General features: G+C 43.9%; 1 long non-coding RNA gene across 1 annotated transcript; it reads right to left on the reverse strand.

The window, feature by feature from the left end:
• Window positions 1–2,918: 2,918 nt before the first annotated feature.
• Window positions 2,919–3,705, reverse strand: LOC118671398. The gene is made up of 2 exons (XR_004972753.1): window positions 3,581–3,705; window positions 2,919–3,079 (listed from the first exon to the last, which is right to left on the reverse strand). It is a non-coding gene; the product is annotated as an uncharacterized LOC118671398 (long non-coding RNA).
• Window positions 3,706–5,325: the final 1,620 nt, after the last annotated feature.

Consider the following 5,325-nt stretch of genomic DNA (forward strand, 5'->3'; position numbering starts at 1 on the left):
ACTTGGCTGGAGATCCTGGCTGGAGATCCTAGCTAGGCTGCTGATCAACTGAACACTGTCTCTGTGTCCTTCCTTCTTCGCCAACTCCGTCTACGCCTTTGGGGACCCCTGGACCTGCTGGGGTTGGACCCCGGCAGTTTGCTTTGAGGGTTGAATGAGATCATGCACACAGAGTATTTAGCACAGTGCTGGACACATAGAAAGCCCTCCAAAAAGGCTATTGTTCTCATTATGACCCTCACGATTGCCACCATGCTGTCACACAAATTACCTGTGATAAGGTTGTTGCGACAGATTCCAGGGATTGACTGACCCATACAATATCCATTCCAACCCTTTCTAAGACCCACAGTGCCTGGATTCCTTTGTAGCTAGGATTCTGCAAATAACCCAGGTTCTGCCAAGCAGATGCACATGTGTCCCAGAAAGGTGACAATGATTCAAATAAAGTAGCAGCTGCATGTGGGCGGGTCCATCTTTTTGCAACATGAGGGTGGGGAAGCTTTGATAGAAGTTCCAGTGTCCAGCTTATAGCCATCACAGGTATTGAGTGGTGAGCAGCAGCAATGGGGTTTCCATGAGAGCAGTCCTGTTTATGGTTGGGCATTTCTCCTGGGATTGTTGTGGCTGTGTGGGAACCTCGCCTGTTTCTCTGGCACTGCTGGAAAACCTCTGAGCTACCAAATACCCTGTTCCAATCCTGTTCTGTTAAAAGTAGTTACAGTGGATTATTTTATCTGCCACTAAGAACCCAGTAATTATTAAAATGATCAATACAGTAATTATCAGACTAAATCTAATCACCATGTCAAAAGGTTTCTTTATTAAGTACTAGAGGCCTGGTGCACAGATTCGTGCACTGTTGGGTCTCTCGCCTGGCCTGCATGGATCGGGCCAAAACCGGCTCTCTGACATCCCCTGATGGGTCCTGGATTGCAAGAGGGCAGTTCTCTGGTGACACACCCCGGAATCAGGCTCCCTTCTCTCTGGGTCCGGGGTGTGGGTGAAGCAGATTCTGGCTTACAGTGCCCCAGCAGCAACGAGGAATTGGGCTCCCTCCTCTACTAGTCAGAGCATCTGCCCCCTGGTGGTCATTGCACGTCATAACTACCAGGTGAACGGTGTTACGGTCAGATGGTCACTTGGGCTTTTATGTAGATAGACAGATATTTAGGCTACTAAGCGATAAAGAACAACATGTATAAAAACCTAGTCCTTACCTTCAAAATGCGTTTATCCTAAAAGATACCACATGAAGGGAAACTTTTCTTTTAAAAGGCTTAATTTTCTTTGGCAGTCAAAAGCCTTTTGTGAGGAACTCGCAGAATGAACTGATTAAACTACTTGGAGCTTTACAGAAAAGAATTTTCACTTGGGTCTTTATGGAAGATGACAGGTGAGCCTACCTGGCAGTGTTCTCTATAAATTATAATAGGAGGGTTGAAAGGTGTGCCAGAAAGCCAGTTAATGTGTGTAAGTACTTGGCTCAGTATGTTGTATATGGTCATTAACGTACTCACTTCTAGGATGGCACCCAGGAGTGTGCTCAATTACAATGATGAGAATGCCTTGAAAGAAGTAATTAACAGGAGCATGGAGATCTATCTCCAGACAGATTTTGAATGAATGAAAAATGAGTGTGATGGGTACAGGCCTGGGTCAAGTGCAGTTTCAGTTTTACCAGGGCTCTCATCTGTCTTTGTTCATGTTGTGTTTTTGTTTTGTTTTGTTTTTATCAAAATGTCAAATTCTTGCTCCCTACAAATACTGCTCTTATGGCATATTCTCTGAGAGACTGTGGCCCCACTGACAACTTCCTTGTCATTTTAATTTAATATCTAATATTCCATTCCCTTCCTTTATCTCCTCTTGGCAAAATGAAATGATCTCCTCAGAGAAGATAAGGTAACTTCCCACAATAGTAAATGATAGGCAGAACTGTCAGGAGTTAAGATGCTTGTTTTCCTCAAGAAAAGCGCACTCTCTTATACCTTTCAGTTCTGGAGGTCAGAAATCTGAAATCAGTGTCATTAGGATTTAGCCAAGTGTCCTGTCTGCAGGACTGGTTCCTTCTGCAGGCTTCCGGGTGGAATCCCATTCCCTTGCCCTTTTTAGTTTTCCAGGCCACCTGCACTCCTTGCCACCTGGCCCCCTTCTCACATCACTTCAACTTCTTGTTTCCATGGTTACAGCTCCTACTACTGACTCTGACTCCCCTGCTTCCTTCTAATGAGGACCCTTGGGATTGCATTGGGCCCACTTAGATAATCCAGTCTATCTCAAAATCTTTAATTTTTTAAATTGATTTTTGAAAGAGAGAGAAACATCGATCAGTTGCCTCCCCTATATACCTGGAAAGGGGATCGAACCTGCAACTTGGGTATGTGTCCTGATGGACCTTTGGGTGTATAAGACAGCGCTCCAACCAATTGAGCCACACTGGCCAGGGCTCAACACCTTTAATTTAATCACATCTTCAAAATCCTTTTTGCCCAATAAAGTAACAATAACAGGTTCTGGGTATTAGGATATAGACATATAGGAGGGAGGGCTTATTCAGTCTACCATGGATAGCAAGAAACAGAGTTCTAGTCAGGTTTTTTCAGTCAGTGGGGCTTGCTATATGGTTACAAGGAGAAGTAAGTGAGAAAATCGGAAATCAAGAAAACCAGCTGGTATATGAGATACAACACAGGTACCTGCTTATCTAAACGAATAGGCAGAACTGGTAAGCGCTTAAGTTACTTGTTTTCTGTCTTCCTCAGTTGTCGGCTTATCTTGCTGGCCTCTCAGCAGCGGGTACCTTTTGCTTGAGACTCTAGACTCCAACCTGTATCATGACTGTCTCTACTGCCTCTTTTTTCTGACTGTTTGCCTCAATATCTCCAGCAGTCCAACTGAGTCAGCCAGACACCAACCTGCAGAAGGTGCTCCTTTTCTGGCAAACTTGTATCAGGACATCTCATGGGCTGCTGTCTGGCCTACAGAGGATAGCTTTTGAATCCGATGTCAGTCCTTGGTCCAAACAACTTTGGTCGAAACATGGGCCCAGATACACAGGAAGCACAGACATTTTTCTCTGAAAGGGGATGAGAGGTGGCAGGAGATTTCAGCAATTGTTAGACTTCTCTCCAAAAACAATGTCAGTGACCTCAGGGTTTGGGCAATCATTGTTTGCTTCCTGATTTTAAAAACTGGTATGTTTAGCCCGGCCGGTGTGGCTCAGCAGTTGAGCACCAATCCATGAACCAAGAGGTCAAGGCACATGCGCAGTTGCAGGCTCGATCCCCAGGAAGAAGCATGCAGGAGGCAGCCGATCAATGATGTTTCTCTCTCATTGGTGTTTCTTTCTATCCCTCCCCCTTCCTATATCTCTAAAAATCAATAAAAGCATTTTTTTAAAAAACCAAAACTGGTATGTTTATGGGTGCGTGTTCAAATGGGCTTTAGTTATCATTTACAAAGTGTTCTTAAGATGTCCTAAGAAGATAAGGAACATGCAGGAGATGACCCAGCCAGCAAGTGGCAGCCAAGATTTGAACTCAAGCCTGTCCTATTGCAAGCCTGTACTCACACTTACCATGTGCAACGTATTTCAGACTGTAGTCATCTAGGTATCCTGACAACACTTGGAAATGGACTTGGGACTGTGCATTCCAAACATGTACAGTCAATGGTTGGTTGCAAGCAGCAGGAAACAACTCTGGTTACTGTAAACAGAAAGGAGATTATAAAGCTACCAAGAATTTGGAGAACCAAACAAAATTAAGACAGGGGCCTAAGGAGAAGAACATAAGATAATCATCTTTTAGCAAAAACAATCCAATGTGGGTTCCTCAGTCAGCTCCTTCTAATATACAGGAATCCTAACTTTTCTTTTTCTTTTTTTTAAAATATATTTTTATTGATCCCAGAGAGGAAGGGAGAAAGAGGGAGAGATAGAAACATCAATGATGAGAGAGAATCATTGATTGGCTGCCTCCTGCATGTCCCCCACTGGGGATCGAGCTTGCAACCCAGGCATGTGCCCTTGACAGGAATCGAACCCGGGACCCTTCAGTCTGCAGTCCAAAGCTCTATCCACTGAGCAAACCGGCTGGGGCCAGGGATCCTAACTTTTCATTCATTTTTGCCTTGTTTACTCACAATTTAAAGTCCCACGCAAGAGCATCTAATTGGCCAGCCTAAGTCATTTGCCTTTGTCCTAATTAAGGACATTTGTCTTTGTCCCAAGAGGTTAGTCTCTAGATCTTCCTACCTTACTTCCCTAGTGGAAGGTGAGGCTTGCTTTGATTCACACAGTGGGAAGTTCCCCCCAATAGAGGAAAGATTTAGAAGCTAAGCAGTCGCAAACTTGACAAATGTCCTCTACCATGGGTGAATTAATTCAGGCCTACTATAATGATTGAATCACAATTTATATTATATGTTAGTCCCTTGCTGATATTAGAAAAACTCCAGAAATACATTTACAAGTCACCACAGTTTATACATATGATTTCATTTTATTTTGGTTTTTAGGCGGTGATATTTTCTTTTCATTTTTTTATTTAATTTATTGTGGTGACATTGGTTAATAAAATTATATAGGTTTCAGGTATGTGATTCTATAAAACATCATCTAAAACAGTGGTTCTCGACCTTCCTAATGCCGCAACCCTTTAATACAGTTGCTCATGTTGTGGTGACCCCCAACCATAAAATTATTTTCGTTGCTACTTCATAGCTGTAATTTTGCTATTGTTATGAATCGTAATGTAAATATCTGATATACTATATGTGTTTTCCGATGGTCTTATGCGACCTCTGTGAAAGGATCGTTCAACCCCCAGAGGGGTTGTGACCCACAGGTTGAGAACCGCTGATCTAGAAGGTGACATTTTCTAACTGACCTGGGGTCCTCCCTAATGGAGAACGTACAGCCTCCTGCACTTGATTAAAAGAGCCCATTCATAAAACTGTCCAGCCTCCAAGCTGGAGAGAACCATCCCCACCTGAATGGGGACGTCCAAATCCAGTGGTAAAGAGTTGCCTTTTGATTGTTGTTAGGTAAACTGTCATTATAACATAGCACAGCATGGGCTCTTCCTGCCTCTTGGGATTTCAGTGCACCTGGCCTTCCTGCTACTCACCTGCCAGATCTGTGTTTACCTTCCGCCTAAATCGTGTGAAGGCCAAAAGGGGCGATGTGAGTGCAGCTGGGCCAGCTGTGTCTGAGGACAATGGTAGTTCCATGTTTTGTGTCCCATGGAGGCTGTAGTGGCTTGAGAGGTGGGGAGGGACAGGGGACTCATTGGCTACTGCAGGCCTTCCTAATGAACCTAG

The sequence above is a fragment of the Myotis myotis genome, unplaced genomic scaffold (assembly GCF_014108235.1).
Source record: "Myotis myotis isolate mMyoMyo1 unplaced genomic scaffold, mMyoMyo1.p scaffold_m19_p_17, whole genome shotgun sequence".
NCBI classification, from domain to species: domain Eukaryota; kingdom Metazoa; phylum Chordata; class Mammalia; order Chiroptera; family Vespertilionidae; genus Myotis; species Myotis myotis.